The 25860-nt window shown below is 45.6% G+C and overlaps 1 long non-coding RNA gene across 2 annotated transcripts in view; it reads left to right on the plus strand.

Moving 5' to 3' along the window:
- LOC109281674 (uncharacterized) overlaps positions 1–25567 on the plus strand; it is a 63587-nt gene extending 38020 nt beyond the window's left edge. For both annotated transcript variants that reach the window (XR_009460288.1, XR_009460289.1), the window contains exons 5-6: positions 12704–12858; positions 24348–25567. This is a non-coding gene — a long non-coding RNA (uncharacterized LOC109281674). The remainder of the gene's footprint in view (positions 1–12703; positions 12859–24347) is intronic.
- Positions 25568–25860: the final 293 nt, after the last annotated feature.

The following is a 25860-nucleotide window of genomic DNA, read 5'->3' on the forward strand; positions in this document are numbered from 1 at the left end:
AGGTGGGGTTTGTGGGGGATTGTGAAGGAGTGTGAAGTTTGTGGCGGGGTTGTGAAAAGATAGGGGTGTAGGTGTGTGGGGGGACTTGTGGGGGGTTGTGAAGGGGTGTAGATGTATGTGGGCCCCCCTGCCACATATCCCCCCGCCCCCATGGTGCACAGCCCCTGCTACCAATGGCTCTGCAGCAGCAAGCCCTTGGGGTGCTTATGGCCGCAGCAAGCAAACCACCCAGTGGCATATGCCTCTGGCTGAGTCCCAGGGGCTGCATGTGCCGGCACAGAGCCAGCCTGGCCCACTAGCACGTGCCTTCAAACAGACCAGGCTGGCTTCATGCCAGCACATGGGGCTTGTGGCACTGCAGGCGGGATCTGTGCACCATCAGGCTGGGTGGGCTCCATGCCTCCATGTGCAGCTTCCCACTGGAGAGCTGGAAGTCCCAAGTGGAGGCATAGAGGCAGCTGGCCCGGTCCAATGGTGCATGGACCGAGAGCCACGCATCATCAAGCTGGGTGGGCTCTGTGCCTCCACATGGGGCTTCCAGCACTCCAGCAGGAAGCCACATGTGGAGGCAGCAGGATCCTGCCTGACCTAATATCTAACTTCAGGAAAAAGGCTTCGGCCATTGGAATTGGCTCCTCTTCCCACAGAGAAAGCCACAGAGTTGTAGTGTCTGATTTCCTTTGCTGGTACCAGCTTTCTCTTGGTTGCTGGTGTTAGTGTTTTTCCATTGTGTGAACTGGATATCAGTTTGGATACCCAACATACCACTAGAAAATCTGCTTGCAGGCCCTTGAGGCCTCTGAGACCAGAGAGAGAGAGAGAGAAGAGGTAGAAGCATACATAACATTTTGGCCATCTGACCAACAAATTGTTTAAGGGGGGGGTTAAGTGAATGTGTGTATTTGCATATACATCTAACTATATACGTGTGTGTGCACTGTATATTTTATATAATGTGTGTGTGTGTGTGTGTGTGTGTGTGTGTGTAGGGGGAGACAAAGACAGACTCCAGACTATGGTTGTGTTTTTATGCCTGGCATCAGTAAAATAAAATACAAACAATACATGATTTGATTTTACCTCTCATTTTATATTTAGGCAGACATTTGTGACATCCTACCAGTCCTGCTCCCAGTGATATCAAAGGCAAAACTCACATTGACTTCAGTGAAGTAGGATAAAATCCTAATTGTGTAACTAGTATAAGAAGTTGTCGTGTTTTCAGCCAGATATTTAGTCAGAGGTCATTTGATCAATGACAGTATTTTGCCAAACTGCCACAATAACCTGAGAGAGGGTTCAATTGAAAGGATTTAAAATGAAAACATAACATTTTATCAATTCTTCCCACTTCCACTCCTACCATTCTCAGATCTTCTTGCACAAATAGCAACTTAACTTGCACAACTGCAGCTGACAGAGTGGATTTGGAATCACCATGCATTTCCATGGCTCAGTCAGCAGCATGCTTTGGCTTAAAATGCAGAGGATGGCTCAAATTCCACTCAACTCTTCTTCCAAAAAAAAAGTGTTTTCCATCTTAGTGAGAAAAAAAACAGCAACATGTTGAAGCTGGAAATTAAACAGTTCTGGAGTTTAACAAAGGATTAGAAAATATACAAACTGCTGATCAATCACAGCTGACCTGGCCTGAATAGTGGAATGAATAGCCTAGTGTCTGCATGAACCTAAGACTTGGACAAGAGCTAATTGGCTTTGAATTATCCCAAATAAGGCTGAGAACATGTTGGTGGGATGGGGAAAAGTAGCCAGAAGAGTTTATGGAGGAATTTATGTCTGTGTTTCTGACTGAAGGAGTGTGATCTACATTTGTAACAGAGCTATATGTCATTAGAGCCTGGGCTGTTCCTCAAAGTTCAGGTAACATCTGTGACAAAAGTGTGGGGTTTTTTAATTCTCTGAGCCTGATAAGCACATGCTTTCACTCTCTTTCATGCAATCTTGCCACAAATATCCACAACTTTGCCACTTCCAGATTGGATTGTTGTTATATTCACTAGGTGACATTATACTGTGCAGCTATCAGGAAACAGAAGCTAATTAATAATGTCTTGTTCCACCAAAGTTTCACACCAAGAGCTCACTCCGAGAGTGTTCCAAGATCTGCTCTGGATGCCAATTAGTTGCCCAGTGCTGACTTTAATCCAGAAAGTCCTACATGACCGGGGATCTAGATACCCAAGAGAGAACTACTCTTCCCCATGTCTTACTGCCTCAGCTGAGATCAGCAAGAGTGCTTAAGTTATGTTCCCCTTATATAAATAAGGGGGAGAGAGCTTCCTGCAGGGCCTTTCCCTCACAATGTCTGTATCTAGGTTTTCCACAAAAGCCCCGATGTATCAAAGTGCCACACGTGCTTTAAAGGTCATTCCAAGCTTTTGGGATGAAGGCAGACTGCAAGTCAGAGGGATCTAGCAGACATTTCTGGCTGACCAATCCTTTACATTGTTTTTGATACTCTGCATTTAAACAGTGGGATTGGTGCCCACTGAGATGTTTATAAATCAAACAGATCAAAACAATATTGAACTATTAATTTTTAGACTAACTAAGCTATAATGACATTTGTAATATTCCTACAGCCTCGATCCAGTAGGTGAGTTTGTACTCAGTGACCCCAAATGACCAGACTCAGACTATGTTGAACATATTCAACATAGCCTGTGTGTCACAATTCTGCTCCATCCAGTGGAAGAGGAAACTTCATAAACTAGTGTTTGACTAGTTTATGAAGATACTTCATAAGAAGTAAACTAGTGTTTGAAGATCACTTCAGACTGGACATAAGGAAAAACTTTACAAGTTGAGTGCAGAGGGTTTGGAACAGGCTCCCCGCAGAGGTGGTACAGTCACTCACCCTGGTGATATTCATAAAGCATCTTGACACCCGCCTCACTGGGGTCATCTGATCCCAGCAGTCTTTCCTGCCCAAGTGCATGGGGGGCTGGACCTGATGACCCGTAAGGTCCCTTCTAGCCCCTAACATTGATGAAACTATGACTTTAAGAATTCTCCCTTTCCTTTCACTTTTTCAATCCTCCCTCTCCTCCCCAATATTTATAATCTTTTTACTCAAATCATTAGAAGAAGGGGTTTCATTTGTTGCCTTCTGATTTCACTGCGTGTACAATAAGCTGTAAGCATTTTAGGTCAGTGACGGTTCATTTATTTGTTTGTAAAACACTGCCCCCTTCTACCCCCCGAGTTACCAGGTAGTATAACAGCAGGAATAATGATAATTGATGTAACAAGCAGTAAGATTGCGATTACCTGAAAGGGGAAGTGTCTCACGAGGAGCGCAGGTGAGCAGCAGCATGGGAAGGCTGCCACTCTACAGACAGCGTGCTGAGAAAGCGGGGTGTTGGTCCCAGTGAAGGCACTATAATGTGGGTGGATGAAACCCACCTGGAGAGACCCATTTTGAAAGAAGAAAAGGGAACACGGTGGCCATTGTGGGAGCCTCCAAAAAAAAATCCCTGTGGGGGAGTGGCTAAAGAAGTTCTTTGATAACAGGGTTTTTCCCCCCTGGGAGGGAGGGAGAAAAGCACAGGCTGACGGCTGGAGAAAGCCTGGCTGTGGCGGTCCTTCCCCAGAGCCTGCAGAGCCACCAGGGGAATTGCTGTAGGATGGGGAGGCGTCCGAGCCCAGAAATCCTCCCTGGGCGAAGAGCAAAGCTGCACTGAGGGCCCAACTGGGAAGGAACCCGCAAACCCTGAGCAGGGTTAATGTGCACTAGGGAGGTGGGACCGGAGGGAGACAGGCCCAGTCCACCTGCATGCAGGGTTGAAGAAGGTGGGACACAGGCTGCAGGGAGTCAGAGCAGCCACCTGGAGTCATGGTGGGGAAAGGCAGGGCTTAGGGGATGCTCGACCCTACTTATCTCCGATGAGGCTTCCTGTGAGAAAGCCAGGATGAGGAGGTGACAAAACCCACCCCGACTGTCTGGCAGGGTGTGTGCATACTGGCCAGGGGGACTGCCTGAGCCAGCAGCCCAGTCTGTGCAGCCTGCTGTGTCAGGACATGAATCAGGGGACAGAGGGGTATATTGCAGAGATGCCAGTGAGGAAGCAAGAACCGAGGGACCCAAGCCAGGGAGAACCTGCCCACAGCTCCAGTGAGAGGGGCAAAGAAGTGGCTATTCCTCTCAAGGCATCTTTCCAGGTTCCTAAGTGTGCAGAGAGCCATCATATTCATCCTTGAGTATAAGTTATTGATTAGTTGTGTAAATAAATATGGGCAAGCCTATAAGTCTTTAACTCAATTGGCTCAATGTTGGCCTTATTATCTATCTGTGATTATTATTCTCCTTTTGGGTTAGGGGTATCCAAAGAAAAGGTTATCTGTTGTTGTGATTGTCATTACCAGGGCTCTGGGTGTGTATTGCATGTTTTCTTTAATAGCCATTATGAGTTAAACCTGCTTGGTTATTTGTAATTTATATTACATATAATTAAATCATGTATAAAGTTAATCACATGTTTGCAAGGCACATCCTCTGTAAAGGGAGACCCTCTTCTTGAGCAACCTGCCACAGCCACTTAAAGGGTTGGGCGAGGTCGCTGGCTACTGGGCACTATAGGATCCCACTATTTGGTGGCGGCCGTGGGCAACGCTGTGCACCAGGGTAACATTAACATGTTGTTTCTAGAGGCAACCTTTACAGAAATAAATCATGCACTTTGTCATGGCCAAAGACCCCAGCACACCCAGACCTAGTGGACTCTATGAAATTCTGCTACAGAGTACAGGTTTGGGGGACTACAACCTTGTGAGACATGAAGCTCTATTTTTGGGGGTCATTTGTTCCCCAGTATAAGTGATTTCTATGTTTTAGGAGTTAGCTATTTAGATTTCCTACCATTGTTTAGCATATCCAAAACTACAGGTTGCTATTACTTTAAGAAAATAGCTTTAGTGTTGATGTAAGGCATCGTGTTAACAACCACAGGCACTTAAAGGTTTTCAGAAGTGACTAGTGATTTTCAGTGCCTCGTTTTCTGTGGGCTGCACTTGAGTCTTGAGCATTGAAAAGGCCTTTGCTTTGCAGTTTCTGAAAACCAGGGCCCTTTAAGCCACTTTTGAAAATGTTAGCCCTATTCTCTATGTATCTATAACAGGGGCCCCGACACATGTTACTTTAAGATCAAGAGGGCAGACATGGCTTCAAACTAGTGTAGACAGCTGAGTTAATGACAGCTGCAAAAAAGTAAGCAGCCAAGGGAACATAGGGACAGGAGCTACAAAGCTGAAAGTGGCTGTCCTGGAGCAAGCTGCCTTGAAACAGGCTACAAGGGGCAGACAGTCAGTAAAGTACAGGCTGCAGAGCAGCTGGCTCCTGGGCTAGAGGAGTCAATCTATCCTTGAGCATTTCAGGGAGAGAAGCTCCTGGAAGTAAGGTTGCTGGAAGGAGTGCTACAGACAACAAAAGTACTCTGGGCAGCTGGAAGGAGACAGTTGAGAGTGGGGTAGGAGATGATCTGGTGTAAAGACCCAGAGTGGGGTTTAAGTGTTTTAGTTTAAACTAATGGGTGCCTATACACATGGTCCAGGGTAGAGGGAGGGTGGTGTTTAAATTAGAGCAGCTCTTGAGAGCCATTCTACTTTTAATGCCTGCAGCATCTTGTGCATCTCCCTTTGTACCTGGAGAGGGGCAAGCACCCAACAAATTTGCCTGCCTGGGACAGGAAGGGGCAAACACCCAGAATTAAACAAGAGAGTTGACTGAGGCTGAGAGTAGGAAGAGATGCCCTGCTCAGGGAATCGAGTTGAGAGATCAGGCCAAACCAAGGCAGCCAGATAATCAGGGCAGAGCAGAGCACCCAAAGCTCACTCCAGCATTCTGGAGGCAGACTCCAAAATTTGCATTTTATTTACCATCAGGTATAAAAGACAAAATACCAAAGAGTTACCCCAAAAGACCAGAGTGAGTAGGACAGGACCAGTGCAGCTGCCAGGGCCACTGTGGCTGTCCTTAGAGACAGGTCTTGTTACAGAATCTATAGAAAAAGTATATAGCAAAGACATTCTCCCTGCAAGATTCCCCATGCTGCCTCATTAATGTGACTTAGAGACACTGGCTGCTTTCTAAAAATCAGTTCCATCTTCATGGTCAATTTAACCCCAAGGGCTTTCTTTAGAAAACATACCACCACTTGGGATAATAGTAGCTTTGCATTGTCTAACGGACATCTGGATTTTATAGAGGCCACTGAACTATTTTCAGAAGACAATTTTATGTTCAGTCTCTGCTGTCGTAAGTCCAATGTGAATAAAGCAATTAATATATTGAAGTAAACAGAATGCAACAAAAAATCCAGTTCTTCAACTTGCAAAGCAACACTGCTAAAATAAACATATGCCAGGGTACTGTGACATTAGATACATGTCTTCTAATAGGCTGAATGCGATTTTGATGGAATTTAATGTGTGTCTAGGTAACATCACGCTTAGTACACATCCTTTACTTTTAACTTGCTTCATACCATTACATGACCTTTTCCAAACTAGTATAGCAGTGAAAGTAGAATAGGATAGAAAATTGGCTTTTTGGTCTCAGTCATAACCCTTTCTTTTCATTTTGGTTGTCTCAATACTGACACTTTATGCTGCTCCTCAAAGAGGGATGTTGTATAGATTAATTTTTGTTTGCTCTTTTCAGTGATGCTTGATGCAAAAGGGTCAGGTTCAGATTTGGTGGCTGAAGTTCAAGAACCTACAAAGCCTTTAATGTTGAAGTACATAAGTGATGGTTGGTATCATCAGCTCAGTTACAGTAAGAATATGACTAAACAGCCAACAGAGAGTGTTAGGGAAGGCTTCAACATACACAGAAATTAAAAGCAACTTATAGGAAACAGGATACATTATTCATCATGGCAAAAGAACAACAGTGGAGAGCCTCAAGGTTGCATTATAGATCCACTGTTAATATATTTATTGATGACGGAGAAAGGGAAATAAGTACTGATGCAGCAAAATCTGTAAATGACAGAGTTATTTAAATTAATTGGGGCCAGAAAGCACTATGAGGAACTTCAGAGAAACCTAAACAATATAGGTGGTACTGAATGAAAATTCAGCTTGTATAAATACAAAATAACACAATAGAAACAAAAATATAAAATGCTCCTATCACAGAATCATAGAAAATTAGAGTGGGAAGGGACCTCAGGAGGTCATCTAGTCCAACCTCCTGCTCAAAGCAGGACCATTCCCAACTAGATCATCCCAGCCAAGGCTTTGTCTAGCCAGGTCTTAAGAGCCTCCAAGGATGGAGATTCTACAACCTCTCTGCATAATTTGTTCCAGCGCTTTACTCACCTCCTAGTGAGAGAGTTTTTCCTAATATTTGACCTAAGCTTCCCTTGCTGAAACTTGAGACCATTGATCCTTCTTCTGTCATCTGCCACCACAGAACAGTCTAGCTCCATCCTCTTTTGAACCACCCCTTCAGGTAGTTGAAGACTGCTTTTAAATCCCCTCTCAGTCTTCTCTTCTCCAGACTAAAGAAACCCAGTTCCCTCAGCCTCTCCTCAGAAGTCATGTGCCCCAGCCCACTAACCATATTCATTGCTCTCTGCTGGATCCTCTCCAATTAGTCCACATCCTTCCTACAGTAGGGGCCCCAACATTGGATGTAGTACTCCAGATGTGGCCTCACCCCTGCCAAATAGAGGAGAATAATCCCTTTCCTTGAGCTGCGGGCAATGCTCCTACTAATGCAGCCCAGTATGCCTTTAGCCTTCTTGTAATACGAGCACACTTTTGGTTCATATTCAGTTATTGTCTACTGTAACCCCCAGGTCCTTTTCTGCAGAGCTCCTGCTTAGCCAGTTGGTCCCCAGCCTGTACCAGTGCATTAGATTGTTCCATCCTAAGTGCAGGACTTTGCATTTTTCCTTATTGAACCTCACGAGATGTCTTTTGGTGCAGTCCCCCAATTTGTCAAGCTATCTCTGAATCTTAGCCATACCCTATTCCCCGCAGCTTGGTGTCATCTGCAAACTGGCTGAGCGTGCACTCCATCCCATCTTTCAGTTCATTGATAAAGATATTGAACAAAACCAGCTCCAGGACTGACCCCTGGGGCACTCCACTTGATATTGGCTGCCAACTAGATATCGAGCTATTGACTGCTATCCTTTGAGCCTGATAATCGAGCCAGTTTTTTAATCTAGCTCACAGTCCATTCATCCAACCTCTACTTTCCTAGATTGCTTGCAAAAATGTTGTGGGAGACTATATGAAAAGCCTTGCTAAAGTCAAGGCAAAGTTCTTTGGCTAGATGTGATAGCTTTTATTAGACCAACTGAGCAGTTGTAAAAAAGTACCCTTCTTCAGGCATAGGAAGTCTCTGCTGTTCTGAGATTCCAAGAAATGTAAGAAGCTAAAAGTGTGACAGGATGTCAGTAAGAATGTAAATAGGTGCAAATTAGGAAAACAAAAGGTAGAGAAGGGAAGGGAGGGAAGGGGAGAAACGAGGGGAGAAAAAGCCAAAGGTAAATAAGGGAGACTCTTTTACTGTAGTAGTTTTCTAAGGTAGAAAAGAAGATGTCTGTGAAAAAGTAAATAGCTTGAAATTAGGAAGACAAAAGGGTAGAAAAGGAGGGGATAGGAAGGGAAGAAGGGAGGGGAAAGAAAAGTATAAAAGGTCAGGTCTGGCAGGTACCTGGTGAATCAGATGTCAGGCAGGTTGTAATGTGTCATAAATCCAATGGCTATATTGAGTCCATGAGTTTTTGTATCCAGTAGATTTATGAAGTGAAGTTTATAGGCTCATCTATAAAAGGTGTTTTGAAAGTTCCCTTTGAGGATTAGAACTGAGAGATCGGAGGGGGAGTGATTGTCTTGTGAGATGTGTGCCCCCACAGGTAATAGGGTATTCTTGTCTTTGATAGATTTTCAGTGTGCGTTCATTCTTGTGTGCAGTTGTTGTTTGGTTTCTCCTACATATTTTACATCAGGGCATTTGGTGAGACTTTTAACAGGCCTATCTCCAGTTTCATGCTGGAGCTCTGAGCAATCATGTAGATCTTTTACATAAAGTGCAACTCCTCCTCCTCTTCACCCCTGCTTGCCCTCCTCTTCATCGTCTGTCATATAGAGTCAGATATCAACTTCCAAATCTATGAGCCATTGTCCAGTATTTTCACTCAATGTGCAGATTTCATCGGCCCCATCTGGTATTTGTAAAGATTGCAGCTTTTGATAAAATGCTGTGCCGTTTGTTGGACTTCGCCACCTCCTCCTGTTGCTCTCTGGCCGCTACCTGAGGGACACGTCCAGGAGGCACCACTCACATCGCAAGCACGCCCCCACCAGGCTGCTACTGAAAGGTACCTGCAAGCCACAGTCTCCATAGCATTTTATACCTTTCAGCCTTCTAAACATGTCAACTCAAGAGGGAGACATGGGTATCCTTGTAGACAGTTCATTGAAGACTTCTGCTAAATGTGTAGCAGTGGTCATAAAAGAGTTAAAATAAATCAACAATACATCCTTATCTGGAATAAAGTGGGTGCATGTACACATGCATTAATGCGCTTTTCCTAATGCACATTCAGTTTACTACCTCCAATATGAGGTACTAATTAAATGCGCATTAAGCTGTGCTAATGCACAGTAGTGCAAGAACATGCTTTTTAAGTGATGCTTAATGCACAGTAGCCTATTCATTAGGATGATTTTTTACATGCCACTTTAATGCACAGTAAAATAAACTATTGCACATTAAAGTGCATATGTAGACATGCCCAGTGTGTAGCACTGGTCATCCTTTCTCTAAAAGGATATTGCAGTACCAATAGGGGATCTGAGCAATGGCAATGATCAATATCAAAGAAAAACTCTCAGGAGAAGAGTTGAAAACACTAGAACTGTTTTGTTTGCAGGGGGGGGAAGATAATAGCTGAAGACAGGATAAAACTACGAAAAATAAAGTATAAAGAAGGCAAATCAAGAATACTTTTTATCTCCATTTCATAACACAACAACAAGGGAATGAAATTCTGATAGGAAATTCAAAATGGACAAGAAGAAAACACATTTTCACACAATGCATAATTAAACTGTCAGGTATCCAGATTATAGTCATATTGGTCTAGAGAAAAAAGTAATCAGGGCTGAGGTGATATCTTTTATTAGACTAACAAGATTTTTGTAAAAAAAAATCTTTAAAGTTTCTAAAATTTCTTTGCAAAAATCTTGTTGGTCTAATAAAAGATATTACCTCTGTCCATGAGCCCTGATTAATCAAACTGTGGAATTCAGAGCCACAGGAAGTCACCTAGGCCAAGAACTTAAGATTCAAATATTTATATTGATATTACGAATTTCCAATTGTAAGAAATTATTACAACAAAATTTTTGGAAGCGATATTAAACCACATGCCCCAGGACTGAAATCCACCTCCAACTCTTGGAGCTCAGGAAAAGACTAATGTGGTGGACAAAGTATCCCACCTCTGCTCAAACAGGGTGTTCTTATACCTGCTTCAGAAGTATCTTAAGCAAGCAACGGTCGCAGGCAGCATTATGAAGTAAAGGCATCTTGGGTCTGATCTAGTACAACAGTTTCTGTGTTCAAGTCCAAGGCATCAAAGCTTCACCATGCAGGCCAATCCATATCTCATATTCTTTTGTATTTCCTTTATGTATAATTTAATAAAAGCAGCTTAATCACTGGGCAGAGCAGTTTCAAAGAGTAAAATGTTCTCCATGGTTGACATGACTCAACCCAAATTCCCCAAAAATGTATTGTTTGTCATGTCCTATTGCCCAAATGTACTCATGTTTTATTTTTTAGAAAATTCCAAAAAGACTTAAGCACATTGAATAAACAGATTTAACAAGCTGAACTCGATCGTGACTTCTCTGGTTACATTTTTTGGCAGAAAATGCCTTTCTGAGCTTCTATTTCAGTAAGATTCACTTAGAACAAAGAAAGCTAAGTATGCTTTGATCCACAGCTACAAAGGTAAAACATATAAAGAGAGAATAATGCTGGGAAAATGCAAAGTAATCCTACCAATGTCCCACTTTAATGAGTTCAGATTTTGCCATCATTATATTTAGATGAATTTTCAATATTATTAATTAAGAAAGGTCTGTAGACTTGCCAGAATGATCGGAAGCTGTTAGAACTTTTATCACATGAATGAGATCAAAATCAAAGTAGCTATATTTTTCTTCTTTTTCCTTAAGCAACCCCAAGCATCTGACCATTGTTTCAACTTAAAACACCTGGCCATGTCCCAAGGGCAAGTTCAAATGAGGTGTTTAGATTCCCCCAACATACACACTCCTTTACTTTGTCTCCACTGTTGGTAGAATAAAAGTTAATTGGAGTTGGACTGGTCAGTACCCCACAGGAGCACATTCAGTACTTTGAAGGATTCAGCCCTTTCTCCTTACTTACTCTCCTCCCCGCCCTTCTCCTCCACCTCCCCCTGACCCCCAACAGGGCCACTATTAATACTCTTCTGTGAACATAAATGAGTCCTGATTGCCTTTTCCTCTGGACCAGTACAGCTACAACCTGGATATCTGACAAATGGAAGATATCAAATTTTAACCGATTCTTTAAAATGAAATCTTCATCTTCATTTTCCCAAGCAGGAAGCAACTATGACCACCTGAAAACTTACATCCTGCTCCTGCCTTTGTTTCAAGGTAATTCGCATCATCACAGAACCTCACAGGAGGTGAGAGGCTTCATACCAGCTATGAACTGACTGCCCAGAGGAGTTTTCCATCTATTGACTCCTCTGTGAAATCCTATAAAATATGAACTTTCATTTCAACCTAGGAGAGCTTCTACAATCTGTTCTCCAATGCCTGATGAAGGGTGTTTGTGCCCAAAAGCTTGCAATTAAGGAATTTTTTTGGCAAAAATCTTGTTGGTCTAATAAAAGATATCATGTCTACTACGAGTCCTGACTGCCTTTTCCTCTAGACCAATATGGCTACAATCTGGATACCTTCTATGAACATGGCACCAGAGAAATTCCCCATTGAAAACTCAAATACATTACCCGCTGCAACATGCCTATATTCTGCCTACTCTGGAATAAAATATCTGAAGGTGCTCTTGTTCAATTAACTCCTATATAGCACCCAGTGTGCCTGCTTGCCAACCAAATGGCTTAGCAGCCTAGTGTATTGCTTCCTTTTCTTAGTGTTATGTATTCTAGATGCATAAGCAGTCCCCCACTGATATTTAAAAAATGGATAAAGAATATTAACCCATATGCTTTTCCAGTTTCAGAAACATAGAAAGTACTGAAAATTGGGACACATACACTTTACAAGTCATTTTAAAATAATGAAATATTAGAAATGTTTTTCAAACCTAGCATACCACGTCAAACATTATTTTTAATGAGAGACTGCCCTATGGTACTTGGTATAAAGATCAATGGTTATTTTCAATCTTGTTAAAGGAACTGTAAGATCCCCACTGTAAGTGTCTGATCCCCATGTTCAGCACCTCTTAAATAAAAGTAAAGAGAATTTAAGAGCCTAAAAAAAGACTTTATGCAGGTAAAATTAGATACCCTGGTGTGAAATCACTGGCTAAAATGCTTTGCTTTCCTTTTTATTAAAGGAGCATGTTAAATCTATTTATTTTGTCCTGTTAAAAACTGTAATAAATCAATTCATTTTTCCTATAATTATATTATAGGTGTAAGGGAGCAAGACTATTACACTGGAGTCTGGATTCAGATAGCAGCAATCCAGTAAAGTTACTCATTCTTGACTTTATCATCCAGAATTTCACAATTTGAAACAGCTGGGGAAAGGAAGAAAACAGCTTCTCCTCCTACTTCACACAGAGAGGTCAGCTATGCTCTTTTTTTTTTTTTTAAACAAATCCAATGTTTAAGTCACTGTAAATGCCCCTTAGGAATGCTTCAGACCATTCGAACAGTGATCCATAAGCAGGTTTGGGAGTCTGCAGCCCCACTGTCTGGCTTTGCTCTCTGGGCCAGTCCTCACAATGCAAAACAGCACTCCTTGGTCCAAATAAACAAGTAAAGCAAACCTTTAGCTTTTCTTCAGGCATCAGAAAAGTACCCTTTGCCTCTGGTCCTTCCTACACATGAACTCTGCTGAGTTTCAGTCTGCTCCCTGCCTACAAACTGCTCCCTTCCCCCAAGCTGGGCTGCCTGCTCTTTCTCCCCTTGGGCTTTTAACTGCCAGCTGATCTCACCTATAGCTGTGCTCCTATTCCAGGACTGTCCATCTCTCTTAACAGGGAGCTGTCCTGTTACAGACATTAGTGTGAATAAATCAGCCTTGCCTTCTATTTCTAGGTCAACAAAATATGAATGATTGTCTTGCATCCATGCATGTATACAATTAGTTTGAGACTAGGTGTAAAGACTTCTGGGGGCACATCAGCAAAAGATCTGTCCCTCCTGGTCATGTTCCCAGCACTCTCACAGATGTTCTGGGCTATTTGGGGCAAGATACTTACCTTTCAGTGCTTAAGTTTATACTTATGTAAAATAGATATTATGTCTGTCTTTGGGAGTAATGTTATACTTAATAAACACTAGTTAATGAAGTAAGCCTTTTAAGATTCTCAGGTTAAATGTATTATAAAAATACAAAGTATCATTGTTTGCAACGTTAAACAGTCATGTAAGATCAGTCATTAACAGAAGATTGATGAATTTGTTTATCCAAAAATGTATGCTGTCAATCAGAAAACATTTTTTGCTCTTTAAAATATAATATGATTGATGTCTCTGTAAGTGTTGCCATTCTGACATTTTCACTCAGTCCTATAAAACTGAGTTTCTTTTACCAATGGAAATACTACATGTCCCAGGGACATCGGGGCTATGGGGAAACCCCGGGCCAAAACCAAAGGGGAAGAAAGCCCGTACTTACCCCTCACAGGAGCTGGAGGTGACAGAGGAGCGCACACCGGGAAACCGCCCGCGCATTTCATTAGCCGTGCTCATATTCAGCTGCGGCCGGGTGACATCAGCGAGAGATGCCACCCAACGGGAATAAAGTTCAGCCCAGCAGGCACAGAAAGGGGGCTGGTGAGCGGAGGCTCGACGGGGAAGCCCACACCCCGGGAGGCGCAGCCACTGCGTCGGGCAGCCTGGGACAGCAGAGGCGGAGCCTGTGGAGGCACCGATAGCGAAGCCGGCAGAGAAGCCAGCAGTGGAGCTGGCAGGGGCGCTGGCAGCAGCGACAACAGCGGAGCTGGCAGGGAAGCCGGTGAAAGAACCGGCAGCAGAACCGGTGTGAGAGCCGGCAGCGAAGCCGGCGAGGAAGCCAGCAGTAGAACCGGTGTGAAAGCCGGTGAGGAAGCCGGCAGCAGAACCGGCATGAGAGCCAGCAGAGACGCCGGTGAGAAAACTGACAGGGAAGCCAGCGAAGGAGCCAGCAAAGGAGCTGCCAGAGGTACCGGTGGGGAGCACTGACGAAGAAGCCAGCGGAGGAGCAGGCCAGGGCTACAAGACTTCAGGGGGCCACGGCAACGTCCCCAGAGGGGGGGGCCGCCTAGGGGGGGCTCTGAGGCACTGGGCAGTCGTAGGGATCCTTGAGCTAGGGCGCTACTTTCCTCAGGCTTTCTTGCCCGGTGGGTATTCCTCCCCAGTAGGCACGGTGGTGGGGTTTTGTTTTTACACATGGTGGCACCACGGGTGTCAGAATAAGAGAGGGTCAGCAGGCTTCAAGGGCCTCTTAGCCCTCCTACCAGAGCCTAGCCTAGGCTGCCGGGTCCTGTTGAGCTGGGGCTGCAGGAAGTCCAAGGAAAGAGATGAGGAGGGGCCAGTAGAAAAGAAGACCGGGAGACCTGCAGCAGAAGGTGGCGTCTGGCCGGGGTGTAGGGGAGGTCGGAGCCCCGTGAGTGCCTGCCGAAGGTGTGACAACCCTGGAGGCTGCTTCGAAGGGGACCCCCACCACTGAAGATCCATTCAAAGTCATGGCAGGCGAGTTTAGGGGGTCTTCCAACGTCATCCGAGGCACCCTCCGGGGTCCTCAAGCAGGACCGGAGCCAACCCAGTAAAGTGCTTGAGCAAAAGTGGCTCGAGAATGCCTAGTGGACCAGCAGCTGGCACACTATACTTATGGTTCACAACTACTCAGTTCTGTACCAGAATTTGCGTTGTTGCTGCTGCTTAATTGGCAGTATTTTATATAGTAACAGTTTAATGTGCAGTCTGGAATTAGAATTGTGATATAGGTGAAGAATTCAGAGGTACAAAACAAAAAGATGCAGCATGCATATACCATGAATATATACATGGGGATCTATTGAACTTGTGGTGGATGCCAGATAATTTGCATACAGATCATGAGACTGGTAGCCATTTTCACAGGCGGAACACAAAGGTCCTCCTCCATGCCTCTGACTGGCTGAGGGTCCCTGGTGACTTGACCCCCTCAATGCTAATTGGCTGTGAGGGTTGTCCGTTATCCAGTCCCACCCTACACTGCCACACAGAGAGTCAGCATTTTATTTTTGGAATTTTTTTTTCAGGGAGCCTGCCAAAAATGCAGGACCCATGCATTTCATGGAGCCCACACTTTTTCAAGGTTTCCGTGAAAATTGCAAAATTGCAGTTTTGGTAGGTCCCAAAATATACATTACAAAAGTGAATAATGTTACACCATTCTGTAGAAAGTTTATTTCACTTTCCCGGTGTTTTATGTTAAATTTTAAATACAGTTTAAATTAGGAATTGGTTCTAAAATATAGTTTGCAGATGATCCTGGATGTATGATCTTCTTATAATTTATTTTTATACTGAGATGAATGAGTTGAATATGTTCCATTTTCAGCTATGTTTTAGAAGCCAACATCTGACACTCCTGTTTTAAAAGACTGAAAGATGGATATTAATGATATTATACAATTTTGGCACTAAAGAGGCTGGCAGTTAGTGAAAACTGAAGGGTGTAAGTGTTCTTAATCAGGTGCTAGTGTTCTCATGCTAGTCATTGCATTTTTAACACACTCTACAACTTATTACTTCCAATAAATTAATAATTATGGCCCTAGAAATGCTGAGTACTGTCTATTTTATATTTAATATTATAGTATTGCTTGTTGACTTGCAAATCACAACCTGATGCAGCTACAGAATATATTAATATTAATATACTCTTTTTACCTAGAGCAATAAGAATCTCACATCTATCACTAATTATATAGCCCTTCTTAATCCAATTTGTTTCTAAAATCTGAGATTAATATCATCTCTAGGATAATACAAATGAAGTCAATTGAGATACAGCTGTGCCTTCTGGGTTCCAAAAAAAGGATTTGTTAACTATTATTTCTCAGTGAATATCTTATTCTCAAGTAATTATTGTTGGGCAAATCTCATTGAGTGAACAATTTCTATCAGATTGGATAAAAGTTGCAACTAAACAAATGCACTATACACCCTTTACCCCAGCCACATACAGTAGTTTTGGAGGAGCCTAAAGATTCATCGGTTCCTAGATTCATAAATTCATAGATTGTAAGGCTGGAAGGGACCTTGCAAGATCATCAGGTCCAGCCCCCTGAACCAAGCAGGAAAAATAACTGGGAGTCAGGTGATCACAGCAAGGTGACTGTCCTTGAAGATCTTCAGGGTAGGTTATTTTACCACCTCTGGAGGGAGCTTATTCCACAGTCTGGACACCCTGTGTCCTAAGTTTTTCCTAATTTTGAGCCTGAATCAGTCTTCCAGGAGTTTGTGGCCATTACTCCTAGTTTTCCCCAAGGGTGCCCTGGTGAACAGTTGTCCACAAAGCCCTTGATGTACTCCCCTAGCGTAGCAGTAAGCTGCTTCTCTCAGCCTCCTTTTCTTCAGGCTGAAGAGTCCCAGATCCCTCAGCCTTTCCTTGTATGGCTTACTGTGTAAGACTCTGATCATATGGGTGGCTCTTCTTTGGACTCTCTCAAGCAAGTCCACGTCCTTGGTGAAGTGTGGTGCCCAGAACTGGACACAGTACTCCAGCTGCGGTCTCACCAGTGCTGAGGAACTGTCCATTAACATACCTATATATTAAAACATCAGACATTCTAAGCAATGTACCCCTAGGTTTATTGACACTAATAGTGGAAGAAAGATACTTTAATCTATGTCTGGAAAACAAATAGGTATAGCTCGAAACAATCTCTGCAGCCTGGCACAACTAATGCAAAGTAATTCTAAATTAAAACACAGGTGTAGCAGAAAAGATACATAAATCAGTCATATGTCTCCAGGACAGACGAAGTTATTAGAGTATGAGTCTATCAAGAAACATTCTTAAGCACCACAATTTCTGTTCGTGAACTGTACACAATTTAACATGATTTAAATCGTGGCGGTCAGCCCTGGGCTCCAGGTGGCAGTGATGAGCAGCAGAGGGGCTGGCTGTGGCATGAGAGCGCTAAAGTGCAGAGCTATGTGGCAGGCAGCCACTGCACTTTAGCACCCTTGTGCCCCAGCCAGCCCCTGTCACCATCTACACATGTGTTTCAGCACAGTAAATGACTCCACCGCAAGACTGTAGTATCCCTGACAGTACTATCAGTTATGACAGAGTTAATTAATTTACTGCTCCCTAATTTACTGCTCCCTGGCAGCTACCTGTAGATTGTGATGCTTTATCACTGAGTTAATTAGTCAACTCCGCAGTAAAGCGCATGTGTAGATGCACCCACTGAGAGGGAAAAATCTACCCTATTTCATTCACTAACAAAAATGTTCCAAGTTCCCAAACTAAAGGCATTTATAAACGTCGTCTGGGAGTGAAGGTCGCACTTTAATTGGAGAAGCTCTGAAAGCCGGTCTAATTAAAGCACTCAGAGCCTCTCATGTATTAGTGTCCTGGCACTTAAAAATGGTGGTGGGAGTGCTTTATCTAAAGCTCATCAAATAAGCTTTAGTTAAAGCACCCCCACCGCCATTTTTAAGCACTGGGATGCTGATTCACGAGACACTGGAGGCTGCTAGAGAGCGTTGAAGCAGCCTCACTTCAAATTCAAGCACATGTAAATGGAACCTAAAATATCAGCACTCACAGAAGGTAGTAGAGAAAGTACATGGCAACAGCAAAGGAAAAAAAAGAGCCTCTCTCTTCATACCAGTATATCACTTCTATTCACTTAATAGTTGCAACAGTTTTAAAATATTTGGGTGGATTGAAAAGAAAGCAAAGTACAGGCAGAAGTTCTAGGTGGGAACCTGGTAAAATTCAAGTGCTGTGACTAATATTGTTAATGCTTCTTTACAAGCAATTAGAGTCACAGTCTCAAATCCTGAGGGGAATTTGGCTTATTGGCTCACCATCTTTGATACCTTTAGGGAACAGAACAGAAGGTGCTAAAAACACTTCTTTGGCAGGAAAAGGATCTCAGAGATTTCTGAGGGAATGAAATATTTCACAATATTTGGGGTAACATATAAGAAATAGGCTGAGAGGCAGAAGACAGAATGAAAAGCATACTAACTAATGGTCTTAATGAGATTAGAGTCATGTTCTGCAACCCCAAAAGAAATGTGACTGGTAAGAAATTACTTTATAAATTATTAAAGTATCTATTTATGTAAAATATATTGGAATATTTATTTTGAATAGCAAAGTGTCTGAAGTAATATCGTCAATAACCACATCATGAATGAAGAATTTCGATTGTTGAATCCTCACTATTTTTTAAAAATCTGGTCAAAGTAGTACTAGAGACAGTGTGCTTTCTTTACAGACTAGGGAAACCAAAAGGAGAAACAGTTTAATAGGATTATTAATTAGTTAAATATTTTTGGAGAGAAAACATGTGACTAACGTTGCTAATGCCTCCATACAAAAGGTTACAAAATTGTGTTCTCAAATTCTAAGGGGGAACATGTGAGTAGGTAAATAACTCTCAAAAATATTTTCAGTGAACATTATGTACAACAACTCTAATGAGAAGAACACTGGGATGTTTATCAGGAAATTCAAGACTTAATGTGATTTAAGGATTAGATGGACAAATACTTTGGTATTTTAAAGACTGTTTAATGCAGTTAACTTGTTTATATATATTTAAGTTATAATAGCAATATTCTCTAACAACAATGTCCAAGTTTAGAATGGCTCATGCAGGAAACCCTCACTACTTGTAGGTTTGGCATTCACAGTTTCAGATATTTACAAATGCTGAACCCGCATTTTAAATACACTTTATACACTTACAGGAGCTCCTCGGGAGCTCTGCACTTGCTCCCACCGGGCTCCTGGAGCTGCCGTCGTGCTCCTGCCATTGTCACCAGAGCCATGCTCCTCCACCCCCCACTGGGGGTGCTGCGTTCATGAATACACTGCCTTATTCGTGGATTTTGCCATTCGCGAGGGATATGAGAATGTATCCCCCATGAATGGTGAGGGTTAAGCATCCTTTTATATTCAATTTTCATTACCTTTTATACAAGTGAGATTTATTATAACAATAATAATTAATGACTCCCCAGATATGCAGCTTAGTAAGACAAGACTGAAGATAAAAGTTATGTCATACTACTTACATGCAGATGCACAGGCACATGTACATGAACACCACAGATGCTAGATCTTCTATTTCACAGATTGCTATAATAACACTAGGTTCAAATCAAATCTAATATGCTGGTAAATGAAATCCTTGAAAACAGCTTTTCAGGTGTGACCTAGTGGCTCTCTTATATATGACTTGTTTGCTTTCTCTAACTTGACATGCCTGGGCTTTTTTTTTTAGTAACTAAATGTTTCCAGATGCAAAGGTTAGCTTGGGCTAAGAGAAAGACAAGGGCACAAGTGTGCTTCAGTGCAGGGGCTGCCTGCTGGCTAGCCCCACGCTAAAGCACCCTCAGGCCCCGCCACCTCCACAGCACACTGAGCCAGGTCAGAGCAGCCCCAGGCTGGCAGGCTAACCCCTGGGGCCCCCTGCCAGACAGGGCTGCTCCACCCTGGCTCAACATGCTGTGGTCCTGGGCACATGCCTGAGAACAATGAACTGGCTCGAACTGCATTGGAGTTTATTCAATCGCATTAATAACGTGTAGATGCACCCACTGAGTAATACAATATGGCTGAGTTTGCTTGTTGCCTTACGGAGGGATGGATAATAATATTCTAACTCACATTGACCAGCACTGACTCTAAGGATAAGAATTTAACTCAATGAAATTTATTATAAAGTACTAAATAACAGTGATTAAGGATATCCAATTTAGCTCTTACTGAAGTCTTTGTCTTGTAATCATTACACAATCCTCCCAGCTACTGCTCATGAGTGGTTGATTCCTATTGTTATTAATGGAATATAGAGTGCATACCTTTAAGATTACCAATTGAAACCCTCTAGATCAATAGTTGGCAAACTTTTCGGGCAGAAGGATAGAATGACACTGCTCTGATTTGAGGAAGGCTGGCACTAGAACCCAGCAGCTATCATCACCACTGCTTCTCCCTGCCAGTGAGGCCTCCTGGTTCTACAGACCAAAACCAACAGCTTTTCAGGCTGGACCTGGCCCATAGGCCATAGGTTGCCAGCCCCTACTCCACATCAGTAGTAATTAAAGTCTGTCACCAAGTTCTGTTGGCTCTACTCTCATGTACTCCTAACAGACAGGGATCTACATTGCAGAAACCACTACCATCATTGGTTCTCATGCTGTCCATCACAGCAGATTCCCAAAGACTTTAAAAAGTAAGTTAAATGAACTGTCCTCTAAGTCTGAGTGGAGAGACACTGGCAGAGAAGTTCCCACTCTTACAGCCTGCAGTCCACCTGCTCTGTAACTGAAAAGGGAATTCCATGCTGAAGAGCTATCAACAGCCATTTGAAAGCATGATAATAGATAAAATAATGTATATCAGAGTTTGTCTAATATCTCTTCTCCATTTTGACAAAACATTGAGAAAAAAGCTCATAAACGTTTCTACTGATGCCATCAGTATGGCTCATAACCAAAAGAACTTTAATTTTAAATACTTTTTGTACTCTGAAGCATTTTTATTTAAAGCATAACTCTTACTTATATAACATCTAGCTGCATACCCACAAATGATTATCCAGTATTTAAGCAGTTTTATAGGTCACTGAACAAATGCAGTATTTTTTCTATCAACAATTTAAACACTTCCACCTTTTCAAGACAAAACATATGTATCTCAACACATTTTAAAACAACTGCTCATAGTTGCTGCTATTATATTCTATTAGTCATTTGGACAGAGTCTATTCCTATATTTTAGTAAGATATCAACACATTTGTTATTACACTGGACACCTTATGCTAAAGGCATCACAGCATTAAAACCTTTCTTCTTTTCACTGTTAGTTTATCTCGGTTGTGGATTACAGCATTTGCTGAGTAACCTAACTGCATTAGGCAGACCAATATGGTACACCAAAGATGCCAACCTTTTTGGCAGAAGTGCCACAAGTTAGCCCCACACCTTCCCCCAGATGCTACCCCAATCCCCTTTTCCTGCCTGATCCACTGCTCTGTTTTCTGCTCCCTGCCCTGTCTGGCACTGTGTTGCCTCTGCCCCCCAATCTACTGCATGCTACAGACAGAGGCTGCCCATGCCACATACGGTAGTTGTGCCACAGATTGGCCACCCATGCAGTAGACCATAATTAAGTAACAATCTTAGTCTTGATAGCAAAACCAATGCAGTGGATGTGTCTGTCTTTCAGTTTTTCCTTTCCAAGAGAAAATGTAACTACCACCATGCTCTGTGAGCTGACCCTCCTTGCTGCATCTTTCACTAAATGCAACAATATTAATATCAAATTGTGCGTGGTCTCTGGCTGCTCCAGTTGATACCTATTAGGGTTATCCATCAGGCCACAGACGTTCCAGGTTGCAAGCTTTATTTCTTGATTTGGACCACAGATCGAATTATCCCACTAGATGCAGTTTTCCAGTCAGGTGAAATGAGACAGACAACCTTTAGGCCACTTTTTCTAGCCCCCTTCCTATATGGCAGGGGCGGGCAGTAATTTCGGGCAGAGGGCTACTTACCTAGTTTTGGCAAGCTGTTGAGGGCCACATGGGTAGCCCCACCCCCTGGTCACCATCTTGGGACCAATGTCCCAATGTCTTGGGACCAATGTCCCAGGGCCAGCACTGGTGGGGCCCAGGGCAGGGCGCAGGCTGGCAGGGGTCTGTGGAGCTGGGTTGGGCTGCACCAGCAGGGAGAGGGGGGAGCTGGCCCAGCTCCATAGAGCACCTGCTTCCCGGGACCCCTGTACTCCTGGCGCCCTGCTCTGGGCCCCACTGGTGCTGGCCCCAGGACACCAGTATGGGCCCCATGCATCCACTCACTCCCAGTGCCCCCCCAGCCCTGCAGTACAGGTAGGGGGCAGTGTGCAGCCCCGACCCCCTGCTCTGCGGCAGGGAACAAGCTGGTGCTGTGTGGGGAAAAGTAGCCCCTCCCCTGCCACCCCCCCCCCCCAAGCATGGTCAGCAATCCCTTCTGCGGCTGCTCACAGCTTGCGCGGGGCACAGCCCTATCTCCCCAGGGCTGCTGGCTGGCTGTCTCTGGCAGCAGGACCAGCACCTGCTCCCTGCTGCTGCTTACCCCCCACAGTCTGTCCTGTGCTTGCAGGTGCTGTGGCACATCCTCTCTGCTACCTAGCTCCCAAACCCATGATATGCCCTTGTGCTGGGTGTTGCTGGCAGCTGTCGAGGGCCAGCAACACAGGAACAGCCACACAGGGGCCCAGAGAGCCAGCATGGGACACTATCATCTGCATCCTCCCAGTTGAGGCCTGGCCCTCCCTGCATGCACGCACACATGCCACCACCTGGGACTCCAACTGGATCCAGGAGGAGCTAGGCAACCTCTGGGCACTCTGGGGTGAAATGGAGGACCTGAGGCAGTTTGAGCATGGTGGGCTCTCAAACGCCCACATTTCTGAAGCCCTGTCAGGTGGTAGGTAGTGAGGACACCCCCAGTTAGTGCAGCAGTGCCACATAAAGGTCAAGTCCTTGTGGGCACAGTGGGTGGCCATGACCACAATCATTGGTCTGGTCATGCCCAGAAGACCATGCCCTTTATGCAGTAGCTAACCAACATTTTGGTGCCCTGGGACTCAGGCCACAGCCCTGCAGTGTTCACCAGCAGGGGAAGCCTGACTGATCCCCTGCCCTGCCCTGACCCTGCTGGTGACACATCACTAGAGATGGGGCCCTTGGGCACTGAGCTGTCCTACCCTGCCCACCTCTCCAGCTGCTGCATCCACTAGCAGCTTGGGGAGCTCTGGCCAGTGGCTGCCTCACCAGCTCCACAGCCCCAGACCCTGCCATGAGGAATGGCCGGCCATGACACTGCCAACCATCAGCAGCACCAGCTCCTCCCTGTGGGGGCACTGGCTGGGCACAGGCCCACTGTGCACCATGGGCCACAGACACTGGGTGCAGCTGGATGCTGTCACTGACAGGGCGGCCCATACTGTGCCACCCGCATTGCCAGCCCTGCACACATGCTAAGTCCTGTACTGTGGGGAGGGCCCTCCCAGTCCCAGTCCATACCCCTGCCCCTGGTCCCAACTCCTAGCCCCTGATCCTGACCCCCCTCCCCACCCAGCCCACCCACACACCCCTGGCCCTGGGTTCCTTCCCACAGCATGCAGAGAGGTAGGACACAGTTCAAAATTTTATTGAGTAGCCCATGTCCCCATAGCTGGGCAGGCAAGGGCTTCTCCCATGCCAAGGAAGGCATCAATACCAGTGGCAATATCCTCCTCAGCAGCAGGGGCAGGGATATGTAGCATTGCCACAGATAGCCCTCCAGGTGGCAGCAGAGGTTGCAGGGCAGTCCAGGCTTGCCCCCTGTACCATCAAAGCTTAAGGTCCCAAACCAGGAGTGCAGGAACGCCTGGGGCACAAGAAGAATCAGCATCAGCAGGGCATAGTAGCTTGGGCACCCCTCAGCCTGCACAAGCATCTCATTGCACACCACCTGGGGCATACGCAGCAGGGGCATGCTCTGGGCACAGCAGTTGTGTGCCAGGGGGCTGGCCTCAGAGTGCATCCCCAGAGAGGCCCCCCACAGGGAGGGCAGAGGCACAGCCAGCCCCACATCCCAGTTGTCCAGGAGCCCCATACCCCCTGAGACCAGGCACTGTGGGCTGGGCAGCAGTACAGCAGACCAGGTGGCCTGGAGGGGGAGAAGAGGGGAGCAGGTTCTGGAGCTACAGCAGCCCTGCCCAAGGAAGGGGGTGGCAGAGACAGGCTGCCTGCAGCCAGCACCCAGCAGGCCACTGGCCCCAGGGAAGCAAGCAGTCAAACCATCTTATCTCTGAAATGTTGCAAACACTCACAAAAGGCTTCTGTCTCTTGCCTCTGCAGGGCCAACATCTGGATTCGAGGGAGAGCCCCCTGGCCCCAGCAGGAATGCAACCTCAGGGTCACTGCCACCCATAACTGGAGTCCTTTGCATGCACCGGCTGTGCTAATGGCACACGCAAGACAGGACTCCCCTGCTCCAATGACTAGTGGCAGTGGCCAAGGAGCAGGAACAGTGGGCTTAGACCTGGTGCCAGAAGGACGCCATTCAGGAGGAAGCATTCCAGGCCAAGATCCTGCCCCTGGAGTAGGAGCGCCTGCGACTCCTGCATGACGAGACTGACATCCAGCACCGGGCAGTGGAGGCCACAAACAATGACCGCTGGACTCTGGACACCATCCTGGGCCTGGCAGTCATGTGCATGCCCCCTACTACCTATACCCCATCCCTGGTCCTGCAAGGCTCCTAGCAGGTGCCCACTGCCCCACTGCAGGACCTCACCTGGGCCTGCAAGGAGGTCCTAAGACCCCTCCAGCCCACAGGAGCCCCTGGCCCAGCCCCCATACCAGGTCCCCCAGTGGCTATGCATAGGGCATGCACAAGGGTGCAAGTGCACCCCGAGAGTGCTGGTGCACCCCCTGACAGCCAGCATTTCCCACTTAGGTGATGGGCGGGGGAGCAGGTAGGAACACAGGTGCTTACCCTGAGAGCACCAGCCGGGGAGTGGGGGTGCCAGGAGAAGTGCCACTGACACCTCCGGGTGCACCCCTGGCACTTTTGGGTCACTGCGATCAGCCACAGGGGGACACCCCCCCTCCCCAGTCACTCACTGGCTGCTGGGGAGGCAAGTGGCCCCACTTAATCAAGAGGCACCAGTTGCCCATGGGGTCCCCTGTTACCCACTTGGGCCCAGCCCCGCCACTTGCCCTGACGCCACATGTCCAAGGACCCAGAGGTGCCAGGTGTGGCACCACAGGGGGATGCTGGCCCTGCACTCAGACAGCCAAAGGGGGAGCCACCCACCTTGGAGGAGCGCCAACTGCCATCACCTCAGGACAAGCCCACTGCTCACCATGGTAGCTGTGGCCCCTGGACCCACGGGTGAATGGCCCAAGGCCAGGGTGCTGGCCAACTGCCCCCAGGCTCTGCCCCTAGGTGCCCTCACCCCATGGCCCCCCACTATAGAACTCAGACAGGGACTGAGAGTGTTGTAAATAGTTTTGACCCTGGAGAGAGGGTTTTTTATTGTTGGTGAATGGGGAGGGTGGTGGAGGGGCTCTGTTTGTTGAGGAAGGAGCAGGGAGGGGGCTTTGTTGGTTGAGGGGGGAGGGGGCTCTATGTGTTGGGAAGGAAAGGGCAAGGGGGCTCTATATCTTGAGAGGGAGAGGGGAGGGATGGGGGTGGGTGTTGTGAGGGAAATAAAGCTCTTTTGTTTCAAACACATAGAGGGGAAGTGCTCCAAGAGATGGTCTGCCAGAGACTCCCAAACATGGTGCCCTGGCCCCCACTGGAAGCTGTGTGGTTCACCTGGGGCCTCACCAGGGAGGTCCCACTGCTGATACTTCCACTGCAGGT

The sequence above is a fragment of the Alligator mississippiensis genome, chromosome 2, assembly GCF_030867095.1.
Source record: "Alligator mississippiensis isolate rAllMis1 chromosome 2, rAllMis1, whole genome shotgun sequence".
In the NCBI taxonomy this organism is placed as follows: domain Eukaryota; kingdom Metazoa; phylum Chordata; order Crocodylia; family Alligatoridae; genus Alligator; species Alligator mississippiensis.